The sequence below is a fragment of the Phascolarctos cinereus genome, unplaced genomic scaffold, assembly GCF_003287225.1.
Source record: "Phascolarctos cinereus isolate Bilbo 61053 unplaced genomic scaffold, phaCin_HiC Scaffold_726;HRSCAF=1367, whole genome shotgun sequence".
Lineage (NCBI taxonomy): Eukaryota > Metazoa > Chordata > Mammalia > Diprotodontia > Phascolarctidae > Phascolarctos > Phascolarctos cinereus.
The window spans coordinates 31,522,663-31,549,837 of NW_027556098.1; the positions used below are offsets into that span (position 1 = coordinate 31,522,663).

The 27,175-nt window shown below is 37.9% G+C and overlaps 1 protein-coding gene across 2 annotated transcripts in view; it reads right to left on the reverse strand.

Annotated features, from left to right (window-relative positions):
- LOC110212830 (rab proteins geranylgeranyltransferase component A 1-like) overlaps positions 1-27,175 on the reverse strand; it is a 142,261-nt gene that overhangs the window by 51,971 nt on the left and 63,115 nt on the right. Inside the window, exons 3-4 of one of the 2 annotated variants that reach the window (XM_020992928.2) lie at positions 11,095-11,167; positions 7,840-8,035 (exon numbers count right to left, since the gene is read on the reverse strand). The gene's annotated coding sequence lies outside the window, so the exon portion shown is untranslated. The remainder of the gene's footprint in view (positions 1-7,839; positions 8,036-11,094; positions 11,168-27,175) is intronic. The other variant, XM_020992926.2, reaches the window with a different exon arrangement.

Sequence of the window (27,175 nt, forward strand, 5' to 3'; positions counted from 1 at the left end):
TTCCCTCCACAGATTATCTTCAATTTACCCTGCATTTTGTTTGTACATAGTTGCCTATGTGTTGTTTCCTTCATTAGACTTTTTTTCTTTTCTTTTTTTTATTTATCCCTATCCCTTGGTACAGTGTTTGAAATATAATAGGTGCTTAATATATACTAGTTGCCTGATTCTATCTGTTGTTCTAGAATTTCAATAAATTCAACAAATAATTTTTAAGTAAATACAGAGATACAAAAAAAAAGGTAGCTTTGCTCTCAAGGAGTATACATTATATAGGGGATATAATGGGTAAACAGACAATTAAACATAAGGAGGGAAAAAGCTTTAGCAACCATGGGATTAAAAACTGATTCATTTAAGAAGCAGCTTCTCAGTTGTGCCTTGAAGAAAACCAAGTATACTGGGAAGTCCAGGTGGGGAAGGAGTACATTTCTGGCATGGGAGGACTTCATTCAAGAAAAAATGAGGAGTTTTAAAACTATATTGCCTTCAAAAGAACACAACAATTATAGGTTTATTTTGGCTCTGTGCTTCAGTACTAAGGACACACTGTTAATAACAGAACAATGACTGCCCTCAAGGAGTCTGGCTTGTCATATTCAAACAATGCCTACAGTGATCTAATGGGTATGTCATCAATAATACTGATCTAAGGGCAGCTAGATGGTGCAGTAGATAGAGCTCTGGCCTTGGAGTAAGAAGGACTTGAGTTCAAATCTGACCTTAGACACTTGACACATAACTAGCTGTTATGTGTCCTAATTACTCACAAAAAAGGAATGATCTAACTGTATTAAAATGAAATGTCATATTTTTTCAGTAATTTTTGTATTAAACTTTGATGGCCATTTCTAATCCACTTGTTTTACAGTACCAGTAAAAATCCAGGAGGTAAAAAACAATTAAAAAATTTTTGTAAATACAACACATTTCTAGCTCAACTTTTAAAAATGTCCTCTCCTTGCCTCCTTAGTAGAAGCAAAAGTAGCTTAATAAATGAAGTTAGGATTTCTAATGATTTGTTCCTCATAAATGACTATCCTCCTCAGACTGTGTGACCCAATGACTAAAAAAACTAAAAATTTGATTATCTTATCCCAAAGTAATAGTTTGTTGAGTGTGCACTTGGACACTAGCCTATCTGAAGATATTCCAAGGGTTAGTAGCAAGTAACATAAGCTGCTTTGCTACAATAGCCCCAAACCAAGGGAACATTTGTTTAATTATGTACCTGTCTCCAAAAAATTTCGGTAGGAGAAAGTAGATATGAACTTTATCAATATAAAAGGAATTTATTAGAGGAGTTATCTGATCATTCTGATAATGATCTTTGTTTGGAACCTCTGATTGTCTATGCTTCTCCCAACAGGGTGTGGGGTAGGACTACCGGCACTTTGTTAAGAAGATAAAGGAGGGAGGATAAAGTTCATTTGGAACTATTCTTTGTCACCTCCCAGGGGATGGCTTTCAGTGCTGCCCCCAAAATGGAATGACTGGCTTGGACTCTTGAGAGGATGGACTTTGTGTTGGCCCACAAAAGTAAATTATCAGACCAACTTAGCACTTTTCAGAAGCTGAAGTGGAAGTTTTTCCCTTCTACTTTTTTTCTGAAATGCTACCTATGGGGAGGGGTAGTGCTACTCTTAGTGAAAAGAAGCAAGATCTTTCCCTCTTAACCAGGAACATCAGGTGGTGGTGATGGAGTGAAGTAAATGTTATTCTATGTCCTTATATGCATTTTCTTACTTTAAGTGTTTTTTATGGGGCCTGTTATCCACATTTGTGAAACCCTAGACCCAAACTATAGTAAACTGTATTAAAAGAGCTCACTAAGTAAAATCTAGTTGGACCATAGAAGGCCAAAGAACCCTAAAACTGAATCTGGTCTTCATGAATCTCCACCTTGGGAACTCTAAGCAATAAGTTACCTCCCTAGCTGATCAGGCACAAAAGCATAAAGTCTTTTGTTCTAGACCACTCCCAACCCAGGAAGATCTCATCTTAAAGTTTCATCTTTTTTAGCAGGAGATGTATTGAGAGGAACTCAGCAGGCACTACCATAGCAAAGTTATGAAACAATTAAGCTGCCACTCTGAGAAAATAAGGCATCAATAATACTGTAAGATAAACTGTTAAAACCTAGATTGAATATGCTACTTGGACTGGTTAGGCCCCACTGTTTTAGGTTTCAGTGAATTCATCATACTTGAATGTTACAACTTGTATACAAAGACTGTGAACTTCTCTGAGTTCCAGTGTTGAATTCCCTTTTCCAATCATGTAGAAAATAAATTAAGGAAAAGTAGAGCCATCACTAACAATATTTTTACCAGGGCAAGTGAGAGGAGAGGGATAAGGTTCAGCTGGGATCAAGTCTAGGGAGGAGAAAGTAGACCCTGCAACCCCTTGAGGTTGCTTGCTGCAAGTATTACATCCAAGGAGAAGACGTATCAGCTATACAGAAGGCAGAGCTGGACTGCTTAAGGTAGAACTGGACATGGAAAGAAGGGAAGTGTTGAGCAGTGGGACAGTCTGGTGAGGAAGTATTCCCAAGGAGGTACTACCATTGATTTCTAAATTGTCAATGAAACAACAATCAAACCCTGATTTATAGTGTTTATTCTCTACATGCTCCCACTGAAAATCTAACAACTGACTCTTATGAATTTGTTAGAACTGGTTCTAGCACACCTGTGCCTGTTTCCCTATCACTTAGCTTTATTGGTTTTGTTTGTGCAAAAATTTTTTAATTTATGTAATCAAAATAACCTTTTATCTTATGTAACTCTCTATTTTTCATTTGGTCATTTTTCCTATCTAAATATCTGAAAGACAATTTCTACTCTTTCTTTTGTTTATAATGTCAACTTTTATGTATATTTCAAGTATTCATTGGGAATTTATATTGGTATATATTGTGAGACATTAATTTATGCCTAATTTTTGCAAGATTGCTTTTTAGTCTTCCTATCAGTTTTTGTCCCTTAGTGAGACCTTACTCCATTAGCTGGGATCTTTGCGTTGACAGAACACTGTAATATTGTCTTTCTTTGCTTCTTTTTATTTTGTACCCATTCTGTTCCACTAATCTCCACCTCTCTATATTTTAACTATTACCAAATCATTCTGATGATTAGTACTTTGTAGTATATAGTTTGAGATCTGATACTACTATATACTGTTTCTCAATTTTTAAAAATTATTTCCCTTTAGATTCTTGACCTTTTGTTTGTTCTTATGATTTTTTTAGTTGTATAAAATAATTATTTGATGGTTTGGTTGGTATGGCACTGAATAAATATAACACTCAGGCATTATTATCTTTTTAGTGTATTAATACCACCTATTCCTGAACAATTAGAATTATTCCAATTATTTACATCTTTTTTTAAATTTCTGTAAAGGTATTTTGTAGTTCTAACCATATAGGTCCTTTCTTCATCTCATGTACACCCCCATAGAAGGGAAACAAGTTATTATCATATAGACTGTTCCTATTAATAAAATTTATTAGCTTTTTTATGTTTCTTTTGATACTTCCATTTGTTTTTCAAATTTTCTCCTCAATTCTAACCCTTCCATTAGTAATGAATTGGGAATTATTAAAAATCCTAAATCTAATTAAAGGTCCATTTTCCCCCTGAAAGATTATACCCATGTTTCCTATTGGTTTAATTTTGGTTATAATCCTCTATCTCTTGCCTCTTGGAATATTCTAAACTCTCCTCTTCATTAAAGTTGCAGCTGCCAAATCTTGTGTGATCTTGACTTTGATAAATGAACTCTTTCTGTTTTTAGCTGCCTGCAGTATTTTTTGTAAAATTAAAATCTTTTGAGTTTTGGCAGTGGAATTCCTGGGAGTTTCCATTTTGAGGTTTCTTGCAGGAGGTGACAAGTGTAATATTTCTATTTTTATCTCTCCGTCTAATAGACTATGACAATATTCATACCATTTTAGTGAAATATGGTATTTAGGCTTTTGGGGAGAGGGTTGTTATTTTCAGGTTATCTGATGATTCTCATAACATTTCTCCTTTGTCTCTTTCCAGGTTTGTTATTATAGATTTTGTTTTCTTATTCCTTGGGTCTCATAGAGTCACTGCTTTCTGTCTGACCAATTCTAATTTTCAGGGAATTCAATTCTTGTATAAGGTTTGTCACCATCTCTTCAATAGTATTAATTCTTCTTGTCATTCTTTCTTACCCATCTGTCATTTCCTTTATTATTACATGTTATGCCTCTGCTTTCATTTCTTCCAGGCAATCTCATAACTGTGGGGAGGATTTTCCTTGCTCTGATGCTTGATCTGAACTTATTGTAGAGTTACTTTTTTCTCCTGGCTTGAATACCTGTTCTTGTCTCAGTCCAAACTATTTCTGGATTATGTTCAGGGTTTTCTGTTTTTTATATCTTCATCCTTGGTTTCTTGGGCTGGATCTTTATATTTGGTTCAGACTCTCTTCCCTTGCATTCCTAAGATGATATAGCTGGTACCTGCTTCATTCTGGATGCAGTGGCAAGACTAGCTCCCCACCCTACCCCTTTCCTTTTCTGTACGAATTACTGGGGTTTGGCTCAGCCTTTTGGTGGAGAGACCATAGTTTTGATCTTGGCTCCTTCTTTGACTCCTTATTCTTGCACAATTCCAAACCCAGAGTTGGTTCCTTCTCTTGCTGTAAGCCTAATAGGCTTAACACAGATTTTGCTGATGGTGCTGGTAGCAGGCCTCCTATAAGACCTTAAGTTTTTGCTTCTCAGGCACTGTCCTGGTCCTTTCTAGTCCTGTGTGTGGCTAAGGCACAGGACATTTGGGTGTTAGATTGCTATACAGCCTAGGCCTGGGTACTAGGGTGCCTGGGTACTAATCTTTCTGCTTCCTGCTAGACTCTCAATGGGTCTTCCCAGATGCTGTACACTGAGCTGCTTGGGTGCTGGTCTGGCCCATCTCCTGCTATGTAACTTTTGGGGCTGACTAGGTAATTGGCACTGTGTTGCCTGGGTGCTGATCTGGTCCCAAATCCTATTGTGCCTCCGTAAAGACTATAGTTATTTAGCTGCCTGGAAACTAAGCTACCTAGGTTTTGTCTGCTGTGCTACCTGGAGCTGGTCTCTGGTTCTGGGTCTATGCATTGCCTTCTGCCTGCCCAGGTTTCTCTCTCTGATTGTACCTTCCTGCATGACCCTGGAAGTCTTTTTGATTAATCTAGGACTGGATGAAACATCTGATATCTTCTCTTCAGTCTTCTTTATCACTATTCCTACTAGTATATTTTTAGTTTTACTGGTATATTTGGGGCCAGGGGGATCTGGACTTCTATAGAACCTAACTCTGTCACTTTCCTGTATTTGTCAAGGGTCCTTTTTCTTATGGGGATTTCCTCAGACCCCCTGCCCTCTACATGCATTTAGTAAATTGTGGAATGAACGACATTCTGGACTTCCCATCCCAAATAGATTGGCACATCCTCAAAGAGCCCTCATAACTGGGGCCTTGACAGACATCAACAGGCAGCTTACAGTGGGTTGTACATACTCACTCACTTATAATTTTTCTGGAGTTCTTTCTACAGCTGAAATCAGAGTCCTGATATTCAGATTGCGGGTGTGCTGCCAAAGCACATTAGACACAATATGTCAGGTACCAAACGCTTTTTTTTTTCCCTTTGGGAGTGCTGCATTCTCACTTGGGACTCTCCTATACCTAAATTTTAGGAGGAAATGGGACACAGGAGCTTATAGCAATGTATATGTACAGGTGGGTAAAATACAGTAAAACTGAAATAGTTAATGCAACCCTGAATATCACACAAACACATACTCATGCTCAACCATCTGCCACTTTGGTTTTGGGAGAGTGATTAAGACAGCAGTAGAGGAAAAAGAATGCAAGGCACCAAAAGAACAAAATATGTCCCTAACTCCCCATTATTTTTCCATCTCTCATTCATGAGCTGGAAGAGGATGTTACTCACAAAATGGGGTCCCAATTTAGCTGTGTTGATGCTCTCATCATACTAACTGTCCATAGTGCACTCAACAACACCACCATCAACAACTACCCATATATTCCAAGCAATTTGTCTAGTCCATCACTTTAGGAATTCTGCTACTTGGAGGTGGGAATGAATTGTAGAAGGAAGACTTGAAGGAGCCCTCACTGGCCATTCTAACAATTTGATTTGGATTTGGACAGCCTCAATTTTCATCAGCAAGCCAGTAGGAGGATGTAGATCTTTTTCAACAGGAGGGAGTAGAGGAAATGAGTGCTTTCTACAGCCATTTGGCCAAGGGATGACTTTATGAAATCCAATTTGTTTTTAAATAGTGGTTAGTGTTTTTAAGCACTAAGCACTTAGAAAATGAAAGTAGTGGAATATGTGAACCAGTACAGTCTTGGACAAGTCATCTAGCCTTTTTGGAACCTATTTACCTAATCTGAAAAATGAGAGTGTTGGATTAAATACGTTCTAAGGTCTCTGTCAGCTCTAAAGCTGTGATGCTCAAAAATATTTAAATATTATAGATTTCAATTATATCTTGACTGTTTCTTCTGTGTTTATGATTGTATTGATTTTGTGGTTTGCTATTATTCAGTAACTACAGGTGTTTCTTATTTACCAAATACCAATCCTAACACAAACAAACAGAAAACATAGGTTAGGAAGAACCTAGTCACTATCTCAGTGTTTGTTTGATCGATTTTTTAATATCTGGCCACTCTTTCTGAGATTTGCATTAATTCAGTTTTGAAGAGCCTATACAACTAGAAAAGAACATGGACTATATCTCCAAGGTAACTTTGCACAGTGACAGGAAGACTAGTTTTCATTGTTACCTTGAAGCTTGTAAGCTTGATGGATTTTTCTTTTGCAAACAAACTGATTTTCTAAGCATAATTTTTCCCCTCTTCCCTCTTGGATCATTGATAGCTTTGCTACCAGTTGGTAGGAGTAGTTCAACAGCAAGGGAACTCAGCCCCTATGATGGGGCACCATCATCAAAATGTCTGCCATTGGGGAACCCCATCCTCCTTCCATGGAACCACTGAGCATTCTATCCTATTGATTCTATGTCTCAAACTCTGAAACTGATTCTTCCTTCTCAGCATATTTATAGATCTGCGAAGACTATTGATTTTCTTCTGTGAGTCACAGCTCTTTAGAATTTTTTCCCAAAATAAGCACAGTTTCTGCAACCCAGAAAATGCCTGGGCAGCTGTTACAGCTGTGTTGTGGAGAAAGTGAATGATGTTTGGGTTGAGCCAGACAAGAAACATCTTTTGAATTAATTTAGAATGTTAATAAAGGATTTACGAGGTATCTTAAACTGAAAAGATACTCAGCATGGGGCTTGTATTACCATTGATCTCTCAACATCACTTTTTTTTTTCATTTTCTTTGATTAGTACTAATTCCACAGCCTCAACTAAATTGACCTCACCATCTATAGCATATGTAATAGCATATTTCATAATAATGATTTGCTTATTTAAGAAGTTCAAATACTTCAATTTTTCAAAAGATCTATATGGTAGTACAAAATCCCTCTAGTTTGGGGTAGTGGGGGAAGGGAAAGGAGAGGCTTTGGTAGACATAAAACTCGAATGCAATAACATGTTTCTGCTCTGTACATGCCTTCTCTTCCTGTTCTCCCTGCCGATGCTTCTTTTTTTTAATCTTCTATATGTGGAAACCTTCATGTCTTCTACCTGTATACCTGGGTTTCTAACACAAGCAGATTGCCAGCATCTATCTACTACCTGTGACTTCAGAGATAGGAAACCAATGAGATGTGCCCAAGTAAGAACTGAACCCTCCTACAAAACTCACAACTCTTACCTGCCAAGCCTGGTTGTCGAAATGATGAAGGACCCAGGTGTCCCCACTCATGGAACTAGAAGAGACAGGGCACACTGCATTGAGAGGGTAGCTGTCCACCGTTGACTGCCTCCTTCTGTTGTGACCTGAAGAGGACTGCACCTCAGCTCTGATGATTTCCTGGTTGTATCCCGGATTGCCCTGTCCTGGCTGAATTCTTCAAAAGCAATAATTACAAAACATTTTTACTGATGCATTTTTCTCGTCACATCACAATTATTTCTTAAAAACAAGACAAAATATAATCTTGCTCCTTTCTTCCCCTACTTCAAATTGAATTGTACTTTGTAACAAATTAAGCAAAAGTCCCCCACCACCACCAAAACACACACACACACACACACACACACACACACACACACACACACACAATGATCACCTCTAACAATATTATAGCATTCTGTCTTAAGGCCTGCTTGTACCACTGATCAGACTATTCAACTCCAGATGACTCAGGCCTTAAATGTTCCTGTGAACTAAATCATACCCAGTAAAAATCTATTGCTTTTAGCATTTACTGGACACTTTGACTTTTTGGGGAGAAACCTCCTTAAATTCCAAGACTGCTACAACAGAGGGCTTAATGCAGAAAGTGGGTTTGATTTGACAGATGACTACTCCTTACGATTTGTTTTTCTGGTCAGATTTTTGTGAGCAGCTTCAGGCATTTTTTAATTCTTAGGATCAGAGATCAAATTGTACCATGTTTGTCATCCAGGCCAGGAGTCAAGCAATGAAGTATACCTTTTGAGTGACAGGAGAGGAGAGAGTGGTCAGGAGTGTGCTGGAGTCAACTTGACTCAGAATGTTAAAATTCCAGTGTATTTATACCTCAAAATCACAAATGCTACAAATCAGAGCTTGATTTTTTGTTATTGTTGTTGATTGTCTAGACTTAAGAAAGTGATAGAGAAAACACCAATAATGCAAATTAAACTTAAAGGGGGCATACATTTTTCCCCAGAAATGGTTATTAACCATTGATTAGCACACACAAAAGTGATTATTTCTTTTTAGATTTCTTCCTCTTGCACTTACTGATTTGCAATATGGCTGGTCTTTACACCTTCCCTTTCCATTCCATGATACAATCCTTCAAATATCTGAAGGCTGTTATTGTGGCCTCCCCCCTGACTAGCCATCTTTTCTATGGGCTAAATATCCCAGGTATTTTCATAAGACATTTTCCTAGCCCTCTCCTCATCCTGGTCACACTCTTCTTGATACTAATTCATCATTCAATTCATCCAAGGGTCCTAGTCTGCCACGACCTTTTGGGAAACTGACTGTGTCATCTAAGCAAGATCTAAGGAGCCCTTTCAGTTTGTTATCACCTGCAAATTGAAGAAGTAGTCCATAAAGGCCTTCATTGAAGTCATTAATAAAAATATTGAAGAGCATAAGGCTAAGGGAACATTCCTGGGTTTCTTGGCCAGAGGACTCCTTCTAAGTTTTACACCATTAATAACTACTCTTTGTGGCCAGTCATTCAAACAGGTCTGAATGTACCTAAGTGTACTATAATTTGATTCATTTTATCACTAAGAAAAATTCTGCCAAATGCATTGCTGAAATCTAAGTACATTATATCTATAGCATTCTGCCCACTTACTGGTGACATTCCTTCGATATTTCTGTGGCTCAATAATCTTACTAATGCAACTACCCATTCCATTGATGCACATTGTCCAAGTCTATCAGTACATCTTCCACAGGTGATCCATCCAATATTCTGGGGGAGTTTCTTTAGTTTCTTGATAATGGACAATATAATTAACAAACATTAGTAACCATTTACTAATATCAGGCATTATTTTAGGTTCTGGGAGCTAAAAAGCCAAAAATGAAACTATCCCTTCATCAATTAGCTTAGAATCTATGTAGGGATAATAAATGTAGAACTGGAAATAGGACTGGAGCTCATGAGAAAGTTTGGCTGCATATAGATGTGGGCATAGTATAGATCAGTGGTGTCAAACAACTGTGGGCTGAATATTGACTTAAGAAAACCACAAATTAACAATATGTTATATTTATATTTATTTTATGAAAACAATATCTATATATAAAAGAGAATATATTCATGTAAGTAAATACAGAACATAGCTATACAGAATATAGCTATACCTTTCTATCTACACATAAAAGAAATAAAAATTAATTTGGGGAGGGAGGGGAATAGCAGCTGGGGTACCTGGGAAGGTCTCAGGTAGGCAGGAGCACTTAAGCTGTGCTATGAAAGGAGCAAGGGTTTGTATAAATGAAGATGACGAGAGTGGTTGGTAATATGGGAATGGAGTTCATAATAAAGTTTGGCTGGATATTCAAATGTGAGCATAATGTATAGCCGGTGTCAAGCTTAACAAGAAATGCATCACTGTGGGCTGCATATTGACTTACAAAATCACAAATTAACAATATCTACAGTGTTTTATTTTTGTATTTATTTTGGTAAATATTTCCCAGTAACATCTTAATGTAATTTCATGGTCATGCCAGAATGTTGTGGACAGTACATGGTTTGTCTGCAGCATGTTTGACATCTCTGGTCTATAGAATGTTGGACTTGGAGTCAGGAAGCCCTGATTTTGAATTCTGCCTCAAACACTTACTATCTGTGCCATTCTGGGCAAGTCACTTAACTTCTCTCAGTCCCAGTTTCTTCTTCTATAAAATCAGCACCTCACAAGGTTGTTGTGAAGATCAAGTAAGAAAAGATATATAAAGTGATTTGTAAGTCTTTTTAATATATACATAGTAATATATGTATGTTTGTATATATAATTGCAATATATATTCAGTATCTATATTTGCAATATATGTTTTGTAATATATGTGTATATATTATATTATATTATATATCCCACAAAGTTGTTGTAAAGAACAAATTTAAAAACATATACAAAGTGCTTGGCAAACCTTTTTTGCTGTATATATTATATATATTTTACACACACATATATATACATGTGTAGATATATGTATGCATATGTCTCTATCTATCTATCTATCTATCTATCTATCTATCTATCTATCTATCCATCCATCCAACCATGGATGCTGATGTATCACCAAGAGAGAAGGTATAGAATAGGAAGTTCTTAACTACTTACCCTAGATACAGAGAGTATAGTGAATAAGTGCTGGACCTGGAGTCAGGAAGAAGTGGGTTCTAATTCAGCTTCAAACACTTACTAGTTGCACCACTTTACTTACCTGGGTCTCAGTTTTCTCATCTGCAAAATGGAGTTGGACTCAATGCCTCACACCATCTCTTCTAACTCTAAATCTGTTATACAGAGTAGTATTTATTAAAATAGTATGGGTTAAGTTAAAAATGAAGGTAAAATGCAACTTCTACCTTCAAGAAATTTGTAATCTAGTAAGGGGAAATGAGTTATTTCTATACACAACAAAAATACAAGTGAGAATATGATCAAGCAGTTAGGAGGCATCAAAGAGAAATGATAAAGTCAGGAACAGAAGGACTTATTTCTAGCTAAGAAAATTATAGGAGACCCACATAATGAGTTAACACCTTAACTTGGCCTTGGAGGAAGAGAAAGATAACAAACATATCAGTTAGTCAATTGACAAGAATTTATGAAACAGCATGTGCCAGGCACTGTGCTAAGTGTTGGAGATAAAAATTAAAAGCAAAAATGGTAATAATGGCTACAGGTGCAATTCCAAATTTACCCCCCAAAAAGCGAAGATGAGCCAAAATGATTTTAGATACAGAGATATTTTCCAAAGAGGAGGAAAATCCTCTGATAGAAGGTTCTACTACATTTATCACTACCAGTGAGTAAAAAGGAACTTTTCCACAAAATTGGATGCCCTTTGAAAAACTATCTGGAAGGGCAACAAGTCAGAAAATGAAGGATGCTCCAAATGTTTACAGAACTCCATTGCTATGGTAATATAAAAAAAATCTTTCTCAAATAAGATTGTCTTAAGCTTCAGGTGGGACCTAAGTTTAATGAGCACCACCTGTTCCTACCACATGTTTTTTACATTAGAAGGTGGGGATTCAAACCAATTTTACTTATAGTTTATGGCATATGCTTGTTTGTCAACATGATGGAAAACAAGTAGTACCTCTGTTCAGCACACAACTAAGAAAATTATTGATAAAAGTTGGTAAAAGGTAAAAGGCCTCATTTGGCATAGTCTTCCATGGTTGTTTCCTATCACCATGCAAATAAATCTTTTTTGTAAAAAAGGTTTAAAAATATAGGAGTCCATGTTAGTCAGCAATGAAGGTGAAAACCATTTGTTGTTTTTTAGTCACAAGACATAAAATCCCATATTGTAAATACCACCCTGAGCCACATTTTATCCTTAGGAAATGTCACCTTCATTTAGATGAACTGTGGCTATATAATTATTCTTCCATTCGAGAGTCAGGATAAAGCACACGTGTAAGGAATTTGAAAAGGGAGGTATAAGATGCAAACAATCATATAAACATGAAGGAAATTTTAAAAGTAGTAATTCTGACTTTTAAAAAATCTACAACACATTATTAGCAATGGAAAGGGGATCAGAATGAAGAACATTGCTCTTCAATCACAGAAACTAAAGGCAAGAAGAATCTAAGAGATCTTCTACATCTCTACTTTAATTTTACAAATGAAGAAAGCGAGTTCTGAAGAGGTCATCTGTCTTGAAATAAACAGCATCACAGAGCCCCCTACATGAGATGAATAATCTCTCTGAGACAGAGAGCAATGTGGTGGGTAAAGAGCTGGCCATGGAGAAAAGAAGACCAGGTTCTCTCCTCTAACAATACTGCTTTGTATGACTCTGAGAGAGTCACTTAACTCTGTATCCTTGGCAACACTTGAATATTTTAAGTTGTCAAACAGTTGCTGATCTACACTGGAAAAGGGAGGTTTCTCACTGACTGTTCCCTGAAACAATGTGAATATGATTCTGGTTTTTAAAAAAAAATCACTCAAAATTTTGAGTCTGGCCCAACAATCCACACAAGGGGTAAAAATGAAACAGAATAAACAAAAAAAGTAGATAAAAGATAAATATTGTTTGGACCAGTGTTCTATAAAGTGGGGACTACATATTCCAAAGAGAATGTGGTATATAACTCAAAGGGTAATAAGCCAATTATAAAGTGAAAAAATGGAACAGCATCCCACCATGATCATGTTTTTCCCCCTTAGCTCTGGCAAGCTGGATGTTCACCCACTAACGGTTCCACTGTGGGGGCATCCTATTGTCTGATCAATGGGTCCTCATGGCCACTCACTTTGCTTACCCATACCATCAAGTAGGCTTGAGGAAACAGAACTCAAGCTCCAGAAACTGTTAGAGCAGCCTTTGAAAACAGTCTGCCAGATGATCTACTATCAGTATAACAGCGGAATCCATGCTCATGACCTCATTTGGCTTTTCCTCAATAAACCAGCCATACTGAGCTCCAGAGTTCAACCCATTCATCTGGCAGGATTCTGTGCCAGCCCTGGGACACCTTGCATAATGCCACACTAGGAGGCTATTTCCAGTCCTATTGCCTGATGTTTCTGCACCCTCTAGCACATGAACATCAGTATCTCCTCAGAGAAGGAAGAGCTGCTGACCCCAGAGGGATCACTGTAAACATGGTCTGTGCTGGGGTCAAAAAGGGCAGAAAAGATTCCCTGCAGAATGACACTGGGGGACCTTTGTGTAGAGGGCAAATAAAGGGCTTTGTGTCTTGGGACATGGAATGTTGTGTACTGCCCAAGTATGCAGGCACTTATTCCAACCTGTGTGAATGGTAACAGAGATGAGTCTAAAACACTGGGAGGAGCCACCAACCTCTCTCCCTCAGAAAGTTTGTCCAGTCCATCCTGTTTCTAGTACTTATCTCAGGGACAGGTGGCCTGAACTCCCAGACTGACACCCTGCAAAGGATTCTCCATCCCCTGATCCCTATAAGGATTTCTGCTCCCTCACCTCCAGTTTGGATTCTGATGCATGAGAACAGAATCATTGGATTTGGAAATGGAAAGAAGTTTAGACCATAAAATATCAAAGTAGAAGGCATCTTAGACTACAGACTATCTATCAAGTCCAATTTGTTTTAACAGATGGGGAAACTGAGGTTCAGAGAGTTCAATTGACTTCCTGATGTCATGTGAATACTAGTACATAACAGATCTAGATTCAAAACTAGTGTTCTTTCTACTACAGTACCCTGATGATCTTGGGCTCTCCAAGCTGAAGGCAAAGGTCCATCCCCAAGCTTCCCACTGAACTTTCCAGGCATCTCAGGCCTTTCCATGAACCCATTGTCATCTCTCAGTTATCTCCAACAACTGGAGTTGAAGTCACCGATAAAGAACTGGTCTCTCTGTAGAATCCAACCCCCACCCTCCTGCCCTATAACATATTAGATACAGACCACTGGATAATAAAAACCTATTGAAGGGGAAGAGAGGGAGGAAGGGAGAATGGGAGAGAGAGAAAAGGAAGGATGGAAGGAAAAAGGGAAAAGAAGAAAGGAAAGTAGGAAGAGAGGAAAGAAGGAAAGAAGGAAGGAAGGAAGGAAGGAAGGAAGGAAGGAAGGAAGGAAGGAAGGAAGGAAGGAAGGAAGGAAGGAAAGAAGGAAGTAAGGAAGGAAGGAAGGAAGGAAGGAAGGAGGGAAGGAAATCAACATGTTAAAAAAATCATCATCTGGAACTCAGGAAAAATGATGAACATTATGTGATAGAATAATTGAAGCACAGTGATCTTCTGATTCTGTCCTTTCCGACTTCTGGATAGAGAAGCAATTGTGCATCATTGAAAGAGCACTGTATTTGGAATTAGAAAAACTGGATTTGAATCTTGGATCCAATGTAACTATCTATGTAATTTTGAACAAGTCATAGAATCTCTCTGTGCCCCATTTTCCTCTTCAATAAAATGAAGGGAATGGATTAGAATGATCTTCAATGTCCCTTCTAGGTTTAAATCTTGTGATCCTAAATCCTACTTCCTTAAAACTATTACTATATTCTCAAACTATTCTCTTATCTCCCTCCTTCCTTACTCTGCCACACTTCTAGAAAAAGTACTACATACTCAGTCTCTTTACTTAGATGGTCTAGTCCTCAGACCCCTAAAATCTCTTTCCACCATTTCCACCATTCTAGTGAAACTGTGTTTTCCCCTCAAGGTGACCAATGACATCCTCATTGCCAATTCTATTAGACTTTTCCTGGCATTATTCTCTTTGTCCTCTATGCAATAAACCACTCCTCCATCTCCTCCTTCCTCATTAAATACCCTTTGTAAAACCCAGTATTTCCATTAGCTTTCCCTGATTAAGCATAATTTTTACCCTCAAGGCCCCCGATTTTCCCAGCAACCACTAAGGTGTTTATTTATGTAAATATCACTCCTAGAGATTATCCTCCATATAATATGCAATGCAGAAAACACATAAAAACTGATACTCATGTTCTGCCTACACTTTTATTTCCCAAACTCACTGTTTAAATAAGGTCTCCCTCTTTGATTTTAAAGTCTAGTAGATTAAAGTACATATACCTGATATCAGAGGACCCACAGAAACAAGAACCATAAGGAGTCTTCCACCTCCCTTGCCTTAGTCAACTAGCCATCCAAATCCTACTAGGTGCTGGAGAGCCCAGGGGAACACATGCTATGGGGAGTCTTTCTATAGTGCTAACATTCCTGCCAATACCCCCTTCCCATTTCTCCCTTTCAGTTGGCTGCTCACCTCCATTCCCACCAATAGAAGAGCTACCTTCCACCAAATGTTTAAAAAACAATATCGAGAGAGATAGAGAGGGAGAAACTCACTACCTATTTTAAATTTAATCTGTATTAACACTTTAAGACGAGACAATCAACAAAATAATAAATCAAACTCTGATTTGTAGTGTTTGTTGATTTCTGAGGTGTAAATGCTCACACTGAAAATTTAACAATAGGCTCTCCCCTGACCTCACCTCCCTATTCCTACCTTCAGGCTCCTTCCCCCTTTCCCAAAAGTTTTGGGCCAAGGCCTTCTAGCACTGCCTTTCACATGGCCTTGGTTGGTCACATTGGTGTATGAATTAGAAGTCACCAAATAGCCTTCCAGGAACATGCAGCTGCGTGGTGCAGTAGATAGAGCACTGAACATGAAATCAGAAAGACCTACATTCAAATACTGCCTCAGAGGATTACTAGCTATGTGACCCTAGGCAAGTCATTTGACTGCAGTCTATCTTGTTTCCTCATCTATCAAAAGTAGATAATAATGGCATCTACATACCAGAGTTTTCAGTAAAGATAAAATGAGAAAATATTGGTAAAGTTTTTCACAATCATTAAAGCATTATATAAATGTTATTATTGTTGTTATTATCATTATTAAGGTAGAAGACCACCAGGGGTTACAATTAATTCTACAACTTAGGCTCCCTAGAACTTTCCATCTGAGAGATGATCCTGTAGTACCATGGGCCCTTTCAATTCTCTCTGCATCTGAACCTTGCTCTGTAAATGGTCTACTGTGAAAATGGATACCTTGATTTGCTTGAGCAGTCTCCCCCCCCCCCAATTATCCAGGTAACCTGAAGAACTATATAAGGACTGGCTGTATCAGCTTGACATACCAACAATCCTTTGCAGTGACTGAGAGTAAACCCAGTTGGACATGCAGAAAATCAACAACCCTGAAGCCAATTAAGACTATGCCAGCTTTGAAGCAGACCCTGAGCCACCTGGTGGTTGGACATCCCTATCTTCAAAGACCTTCCTGACTGCAGGTTAACAGTACTATCGAGATATCCTGTTTTGTGGTTTTTTGGAGATAACCATATCTCCAGAAACTCCCCTAACTTTGGTTATAGAGTTCTTGGAATTATCCTGTTTTTGGAGACTGCTTCTTATCAAGTCTTGAACTATGAACTGCTTATCACCAAGGATGTCTTCTGATTTGGGTATCAAAGAGCCATAGCCTTGACACCTGGAATTTCTCACTCCTCTTCCCCTTGGGATGGAGCTCACTGACTCATTCCTTTCTAAGTTCACCTTTACCCCCCGAATTCCTTACCTTTGTTTGTTTAAAAGGTATCTAAAGTCTTCCCACCCATTACCTGGCATTCTATTCAGCACAGGCTGGATAGTACTCATGCACATTATTTTTTTCTTCCCTGCTTAATAAAAACCCTTTCTTTAATTTCACAGGCATCATCTTCCTCTGGTTTTCTTCCCTTTAGGGAAAAGGGGGTTTAAATCTCAATTACCAGCCTTTGCATTCTCTAGGAGTCTTCTCCTTTGCGGGAAAGAGATATCTAAATTTCCTCAAGAGAGAGTTTGCCTTGGTTCACACTACCAATTAGAATGGGAGTTCCTTGAGAGCAGACTCTGTCTTCATTTTCTATTTCAATCCTCAGTGCCTACACAAGACTTGGCACACAGTAAATGCTTAATAAATGACTTTCTTTTATTTGTTCCTTCATTCATTTGTACTCACAAATGTGTTAGACTTTTCACAAGCCTTGTGCTTTATGCCAGGAAGCTAAGATCAACAAATAAAATCTTCTTAATCAAAGATCAAGTTCTAACATGAAGAAACCATTAGACTTGAGACTAAAAGTACAATGTAGGATTTTGCTAATTGTATTTTTCCCCTTGAACCTTTGCAGGAGTTTAACTCTTAATTATAACACAGAAACAATGCTATGTGATTAATCCTTTCTATAGAGTCATACAATGGCATTTTCTTAAATGGAAATCACTGGATATTCTTCATTAGTAACACAATCAATTAACTTAAAGGAAGCAAAAAAAAATCCCTCATTTGCAAAATTTTTGTTACAAAAATTCAGGCAATAAAGAAAGGAAAGCTGTTCAGACCATAGCATGAAGTGTCTTAATTGTTTTTTACATAGTTTTAAAATTTAGATATCTAGTTTCTCAGCTAACAGCCAGTCAGAAGCAACAAATAAAAGCTGGGATTTAGTAATTTTTAAGAACAGCTAAAGTGAGGCTGAAACCCCAGGAACAAGAAAAGAGAAAAAGTGATAAAAGTCTGGAATTTTTAAAAATAGGAGCAAATAGTTACTTAAATAACCCTGGAAGACATAATTATGCTACACTATTGAGTGTTCATAATGACAATCTTAAGAAATCATGAAAACAAAATGTTCACTATATTCACTGATCACATCCAGGTGCCAGAAGGCCCATCCAAGGTGTCCCAATCACACCTAAGTTCAACTTCTGTCCTAGATCCCATTTGGGTATCAAAGGACCCAGTAAGACCAGGTGCTAAGAAGTGTCCTGGACTACCTACAAGTTTAGATCCCTCTTGGAAATTGGATATTTCAGCAAAAGCAGAAGCTTCAAAGATCTCTTCTCTCCCAACTTCCTGCCAACACTCCCTTTTCCTTTGTCCAAATTGGCTGAATTTTCTAACCCCTGCAGGAAGCAACCTAGAGTCCTTACTCCACTGACTTTTGAAACTTGGTTCCATTTCCAACTTCCCAAATGTTGTAGACTAGGTTCTTCCTTTCCCTTCTGATTACTTAGTGTTTATACCACTTGAAGGAACAGTAACTCAGCAACTATAATCCTTCCTGTAAGATGGAGTATGAACTGGCCCTTGCGGTCTACTCAGAAACTGTACCCTGATGTCCACTGGATCTTACCAACTGTGTGCCCCTCCAGATAGATACCAGATACTGCCATATGATGTGCCATTGCACTCTCAGGACCAGCACATATTTCTACCTATCCTACAGCTGAACAATTTTATATGTACTGTCTCCACCAGTTAGAATGTGACTTCCTTGAGAGTAAATTATCTTCTGATTTTCTATTTGTATTCCTAATGCTTAGTATAAGTGCTTGGCACATACATTTTATACTTTTTCATTCATTCATTCATTCATTCATTCATTGTAAGACTAGGAAGTATACAATGTATTTTAGAAAGAATTTTATGAATAAATATTTAAATAAGAAACGTTTGGGTAATTAAGATGATAAGGTTTGGTTACACTGAAAATTCATTTATGTGAAATATCTCATTTTCTAATGATTACATATATATGAGGTTTACTATAATATCATTAAGCAGATTCCTTCATATGTACCACTGTGGAAGAAATTCACTTTGAGAGAAGCTCTTCCTCAGTGCACAACAAAATGGGTTTTCAAGCTGCCACAAAGATCAGATAAAATTTGGCTTCCTGTAGCTCGCAGATATTTTCTTTGATCTATGGAGTTAGTTGGCACTGCCATTTCTGTGATATGAAGTTACCCCTCTGAGTATTTTATAGATTAACTTTCCATCAAAATTGAGTCTTGACTTCCCACATTCCTTTATGATTCCTTTCTCTTCTAATGCTCTGGTGCTGGTAATTTCTATAATGACTGTCAACAGATTTCTTAATTATCAAATGATATTGCATTAAACCATTGACATAATGAGCATTAGGCATTGTTATAAGTTTTTCTAGTTGAGACAATAGGATTTTTTTCTTTAAACAAGTTGACTCAAGAAAGGAAGATAAATCATTCTTAAAATCTCTAATAAGAATTAGGTAGATATAAGATTGCCTCTGTGACTTTGCAACTTTCTCTTTCTCTTTCCTTCCTACAGTATATTCACCTCTCCTCTCTCTTTTTCATCATATCACTAAATAAAAACGACTATAATTCTAATCCTTAGAATCCTTGTTGGAAAACACAGACTGTTAGCCAATATTCTCTTCAAAATTTGTTGTATTTGAGATTTAATACGCCACATTACAGAGCCTTTACCACTTCATTCAGAGACATCAAAGGATATTAGAACAAATTTGATACCAAAGAATCCCCAATCATGTGGCTAACTTTTTGTTAAAAATTATTTTTATTTTTATCTTTTGTTTTTACATCACCTAACTTTCTTCCGTATATCCTTCCCTCAACCCTTTCATAGACCTATCCCTTCTAAATACTATTTTTTTTAAAGAGGAAAAATGGCCAGGAATGGGGACAGGATGTGGAATCATCAAAAAGAACAATAATTTCCATATGGCCCAATACGGTTTCATTATTTTTCCTGTATTCACAGTCTCTATGAATCTTGACTTTACTAAATCTATGATCATCATGATTTAAAAGCTAATCCTACTGACACTCTCATCCCAATGATGTACCTTATAGCCATTCATTTCTGCACTCAGAATGTGGGTAATTAGAGGATCACACATTCCAGCTTCTTCATACTTTGTCCCATTTCTTGAAGTTGAACTTAATGCTAACTTAACTTTCTCACTAATTAGAATAATTCAGTTTTCCTTTCCTTGGAATAGGTGAAAAGAATTGCTTTTCGTTCTTTCTCTTCATTACAAAATGAGAAAATCGTTATTATCTTTGAAAAGAGATTAAAAATTGAAAATGAAAACCAGGTGAACACAAATATAAAGAAACAGCACAACACATATGTCAATGCTCACTCTCCCTACTACGCACCTCAAAACCAGTAACCTGTTGAGCTCTTGACAACTGGCATTTGAAGTTTTTGATGAATCCTGTGGCAATTTGATCTCACTTTCCAATTTGTTATTGCCAAGCTGTCAACTATATAATTACATCCATGTCAGAACCCACTGTTGTGCTCCCCCAATCAGATCTTAGATCATACTTACCTTATAGGATCAGGCTGATGTCCTGGAACCAGATCCTATCTTGATAGGGAATACTTAAAAGGCTAAATAATACTGCGCCTCTGAATCAGCATCATATTATGCTGATCTCCTTTCTGATGCTTTACATATAGTAAAGTACTGTTTATGCACTGTTTTTAAAGGCCCTTTTCATAAGGAACAGTTAATGATGAAAAGGGCTTAACAGTGCTTTTATGCAAAGGAATGTATTTGTATTTGTTGTCAAACTATGTAAGATATTGCTGCCATAGAAGAATTTTAATATAAACTCTTAAAATAGGTATACAGAGAAACATAGTATTCAAATGAAATTTTGGGCAGTTTTGGAGAGAAAATGATCTGTGGTATGGATATGATGATTTGGATCTCTGTTAGCCACGCAGAATGATGTTCAACTTGTGTGGAAAGAGTTTAACATTATAACAAAGCAGAAAAAGTCCCTTTCCTTATTAAAAACTAGAGAAATGTGATTATGAAGAAACATAGTTTCAAGGGCACCAAAAGGACAGACTACCTTGTTGGAGTCTTTTAAGCTAAGGCATGATGGATAGCTCAGCTAATCTGCATATACATGTTTATGATTAAAGAGGGTAAAATTAGGAAAATGAGAAATTATATAAACATTTGCAGACTGAAATATAATTGGAAAAGGATTGTCAATCTGATAGGAAAAATTTGGGGAGTTGTGACTTTTTTAAATGAAAGGACAGTCACTAAGAGGAGGCTCTCATTTAAGCCACTAAACTACTGTTATTGTTCATTGGGGTAATGTCCTGACTCGCGTGTGAACTGGGTTTAAGTGAGGCAGAGTTGCACAAAGTTGTCAGCCTCAGTCTCTATTCCGGAGTCATCAGAGTCCAGTGGCAAAACAAAAGTCAGGATGACTGGCAATGGCCTTGGATGCAGTGGATGACCTTGGTGTCTTCAATGTCCGACCAAGCCCTAAGCACTCCACAGCGCCTGCTTCAGCTGCCTTCATGGCCATCAGAACAAATTGTTCTCATCTACCCATTCTGCCCCAGGGCAGTCTTCATATGTTTGGGATAGACACCTCCCTAATTCTCCAACAGGTCTGAGGCCTGGCACTCACCCTCAGCCAGGTTTAGCTGGTCTGCTGAGATGATTTACTAAGGTGTGGCCACTGCTGTGCTACATACAGCTTCTTGGAGCCACAGGTGAAAGTCGAGTGCCAGGTGGTCCCACCAAAGGTGGATGAACAGTCCTGAAAAGAGCTTGGTAAGCCCTCACACACCAGAGGTGCTACCCCTACCTAACAATCCACATACCCCACTACAACGACTATAGGAGAAGGCTAAGAAACAACAGCAGCAGGATGAGAGTAGCCTAAAGAGACATGAGGACAAAGCAAGAAGGCTGAAAACCTCCTCCCTTGGCACTCTAGCAGGTAGAGGTAGCTGGCTAAGAGATTTCAGCTGATGATTCCTGATTGGTTGGAGAGAATTTATGTCACTGGACAAGAGCTCCAATGAGAGCTGTTGCTCTTCAGCACTACCTAGAAGTGGAGAAAGGTAAAGGTTTCCTAAGTGCTTTTTGCTCTCTGCTGCCACCCCTGGCTTTGGAAGGAAAAGCAGAGTGGCTTTGCAAGTATCCCAGAGAGAAGAGAGCTATATGGACAGAGCTCCATTCTGACTGGACAATACAACATCTGAATCAGTGTATAACTGGTTGGGCTGTTTTGTATAGCCCAGAGACAGCCTTCTGATGAGCTTTGCAATATTCTGGCTTAAATAGAACTGCTATTCACATTAAGAGCTAACATTTTTCTAAATGCCCTTTTAATGATGATTGTTAATTGAAAGAGCTTTAAAAGCTACGTTCCAATGGAGAAGAGAATTTCCCTCGCTAAAAAGTGAATCAAGCAATGAGGAGAGAAGAAGTTTTAATCATTGCAGATACTCCTGAATAGACCAGTAACACTGAAGCTGATAGTCCAGAGTTGTGAGTTGCCGTAAGCACATGAGTTTTCCTCTCTCCTGGGTTTCCATATGCAGTTTCTATAAGTGTGTCCTCTCCACCATAGCTAATGTGTGCTAATGGTGGGACAGTGTGATCTAGATTTATACATGTGTATTGTTTTATATTTTCTTATAGGTTTATTGTATTGTTTTATATTTTCTTATAGGTTTATTTCTTTTTATATGTTGTATCCATAATATTATTTCTTTTCCCTCATTGTAAAGTAAATACTTATGTTTAAGATCTAAAAGTTTCATTATTCTGAGTGGCTGGTTATATAAATAGAAAACAAGAATATGAGTGGTGAATAAAAAGTATAATTCCACCCAACAGGGTTATCCCTAGAATCCTTAAAGAGTTTGAATGTAACCATGTGATCATGACCTGTTTTTGGGAACTTGGAGTTAAAGCCAAATACAGACAAGCATAGGTGTTTCACACTCCTAGGTTAGAGGTGTTAGGCCACAACTTCTTCACAGTGTAAATAATGACTATATTCCACTGTAACGACCCCATTTTTACCACTGTCACATTGTGTATGGGGTGGGGAGGAGTAGAGAGAATCTTTTGGAAGATCACAAATTACCCCACTATCCCCATTATGCCCTGAATTTAGATTTTTATTTATTTTTGCCTTCTCATAATTCCTGTCCATGAAATCAGGATTGCTGACCTCACATGTGCTAAGAGCTCTGGTAACTACATGCAGTCTCTTGTTTCATTATTTTGTCATAATACCTTGTTTTTACATTCTAATTCTACTTGTTTTTCCTTAAAGGAGTGTGTTGGGTGGGGGAGCTCACACTACTCAGGAAAAAAAAAAAACTTATGAGCTGAGCTTCATCACTAACATAGTGGGGGTTTTCCTAACATAAGACAACCCCCCTGACGACAAAATACCTACAACAGTATAATTAGTTCAGCAGGGCCCCTCAATAGGGCTCAAGCCTCTAGGGAACACAGACGACAATCCTGACATAAGCAGAGAGAGGCAGCCTACAGAGTGGAAAGATTTGGAATCAGAGGGCCTTGGTTCAAATCTTGGCTATAGTTTTCAATATCTGTGTGACTTTGGGCAAGTAACTTAACTTCCGCCACATTTTCACAATCTATAATATGAGGAGTTGGGCCAATTGCCTTTAAAGTCCTCTTAAAACTCTTACCTAAAAACATAATCTTGTGTTCATGTGAACCTCTGGTCATGTAAAGGATACACTTGGCAAAAATAAAAGTTTCCTAATGGTTCTGTCAGGAAACCACGCTACAAATGTAATTCAGATTAAATGTTAAAAACAAAACAAAAAGTATGTAAAATTCAAGAAATGGGCCAACTAAATCTCAACAGTGCTTCAACACTGAGCAGGGCACCCCAGTCCTTAGCACAGTGCCTGGAAAATAGCAGGTGCTTAATAAATATTTGTTGACTGATACACCGATTGCTAATTAGTAATGGGCAAAAACCCATCCTCTGCTGCTTCACAGCATCCCAGACTTGAAGCAAATTATCAGGCCTTGCTTCCCTGGGCTCTAATGATAGGTAGAGTTATTCTGTGCTCAATCTTGGCTTAAGGACATTTATAAAGAATCAGCTGTAGCCAAGCACATTGTCTATGCTTCCTCAGCAGCCATCATAAGTTGTGCATTTAGGGACAGATGTGACTTTTCCGTGCCATGGAATGTCACGACTAAAGAATATTAGCACTTATTACACTAACATACCTTTGAATAGTTCGAATATCTGGTAGCTACTATTTATTAATATTATGTACTTGATACTGACCAACAAGGAAAAACAAGCTGGTGAAGCAGAAAGACATGAAACCTCAAGGACAAGAAACTAATCCTTTTATCACAGAGCTTATGATGAAGGAGAGGGGAGTTGGGAGTACAATCACATTATCACAGAGCTAGAGCTTGAAGGACTCTCATAGGGCCCACAGAACTCCAGAGTGCCTGGGTGCAGCTCAAACCAGATTAAAATGTAATGGGTAAATATTTTTAAATAAATTAAAACTCAATACAACATGGATAATGTTCATTGCAGTTTTCTAAATCAATATATATCCAGCAGGGTTCTCTTTTCAATGAATTTGACATCACTGATCTAGTCTACTCCCCTAATTTTATAGATGATGAAAGGGAGGCCTGCACAGTTTAAAAGACTAAGGTCACACAGGTAGCAAATGCCAGGTGTGGGATTTAAAGCTGGGTTCTCTGATTCAGGAGCTAGTGTATTGTACCATCCTTGCTCCCTTGGCATCACATTATAATGACACACACATATGTGTGTGTATATATATATATATATGCACATATGTATCTATATTGTGTGTGTGTGTATATATATATATATATATACATATATATATATATATTTATGTATATGTTTATACATACATACACATATATACTCTCTCCTAGACTGGGGGAGAGCAGATTTAAAAGAAATAAGTAAGGTTTCAATACCATAATTTTTTTTTCAGAAAAAGAGGTAGGGGTGGGAAACTCCCAATAATCAAATTATGAAAATACAAGTATTAGAATACTCTGATGAGTAGGAAAATTGGGAACTGCTAAAAAATGATGTGGCCACACAGGAAACTTATCTACCAATTCACATTCCAAAAGGAAGAGAAGCAGAAGGCAAGAATCAAGAGCAAATACTTAAGGATGAATATAAAAGGATAGCATGGCCCTCTAGGAGTCAGGAACCCTAAAGTTCAGAATTGGCTCATGTTGACTGTTGATGTAAAGGACATCAGAAAGGCAATTAAAATGTTTGGAGGAAAATAAAAGCCTCAAAAAGGGATAGGATCACTGCTCAGAGTACATGGGTTGATGATAATGCTTCATAGAGAAAAGGCTAAATCAGTCAACTCTTATTTTGCTTCTGTTTTCTAAGGAGAATGATCTTTGGACAAAGATAGAATGAAAATGTTTATCGAGGAGTGGAAATCAAAGATAAGTGAGAAGAGGGCAAGATCTTGCTGCTCTGAATAAGTTCATGCCTTCAGACTTATATACACTCCAGTCTTACTTACCAAAAACAACTGGCATATGTGAATGTTAAGTTATAGTCAGTAATCCTTGGGGCAATAGATGGAGCACTGGGTATGAAGGAGGACCTGAGTTCAAATCCATATTATCTTGGCTTCAAATATTTGAAGGGTTATAATGTAGCAGACTGGGCAGCGAAATTGCTCAGTGGATAGAGCACTGGGCCTGGAGTCAGGAAGACCTGAGTTCAAATCCAGCCCCAGACACTAACTAGCTGTGTGACCCTGAACAAGTCACTTAACTTTCATTTGCCTTAATCCACTGGAGAAGGAAATGGCAAACTACTCCAGTATCTTCGCCAAGAAAATCCCATGGACAGTGTTGGCATGCAATGGTCCACAGCTATGGTCTACGTCGTCACGAAGAATTGGATACGACTGAACAACAACAAAAACAACAGTGTAGTAGAAGGATTGGACTTGTTTTGCTAGGTCCTAGAGGGTAAAATCAGGAGTATAGTAATAGGCATCCTTACAATATAGCTGTTCAAGGAGGTTGCCACAGGAGTTATCAAATTCCACATACTGAAGATCTTTAAGCAGAGGTCGAATAACTTACTTGTTAGGGATACTGTAAATCAATTCTTGGTCAGGTATGGCTTAGTCTAGGTGGCCTGTAAGTTCCTTTCCACCTCAAAGGTTCTATGAGTGAAGATGTAAGGTCTTTAATCCTTAACTTATTGGCCTGCATTCCTAACTCCATGTCTCTTCTGACCCCTGGTAACTATACTCTCCACTAACTAGTGACTGGAGCAATCAGTCCTGACATCCACCACCTTATTGTCTTTACTTTGATACCACTTATCTGTCCAGGACAGGGGTGGGGAACCTGCAGCCTTAAGGCTGCATGTGGCCCTCTAGGTCCTCAAGTACAGCCCTTTGATTTAATCCAAATCAGTCAAAGGGCCACATTTGAGGACCTAGAGGGCCACATGTGGCCTTGAGCCACAGGTTTCCCCCCTCCCCATTCTCACTGCGCCACCCTCTTTTTTTTTCTTGAAGTTTGCCCCAAAAAGCATAAAGATGTGCCAAAAAAGATACTTGTAGAAAACCTTCTGATAGAAATTCTCACTCAAAGTAATTTAAATAGAAATACTGATATTCTATACCCCCAAATTATAGCTTGATTTTTATCAAGAATCCATAGTAAAACATAAAAGTTATTCATCTTGGAGCTTTTCTCTCTCTCTACTTTCCCTCTAATTTCTTTTATACCTTTTCTATAATGAGTAATAACAGGCTTATTTTTTCCATTTCTTCTAAGAAGACATTAACAAATATCAATAGCTTTGAATTAGCTTCTGTTTTGTTTTCCCTCAATTTATCCTTTTTGGAGATAGTATGGATGGATTAGGGATATACAATTTGGAGAAACAAAGAAAAGAAGTATGAGAACACTTTCAGTTTCTTATCATCCTCCCCAACCCCCCCCCAATCCTCCTCTTCTAGGAAGTAGGTGGTACAGTGGATAGAGTACTGGCCTAGAGTCAGGAAGACCTGACCTCATATACATTCTAACAGCATGACCTCTTTCCACCTCAATTTCTTCAGCTCTAAAATGGGGAGAATAATAACAGGGTCTCAGGGGAGTTGTGAGGATTAAAT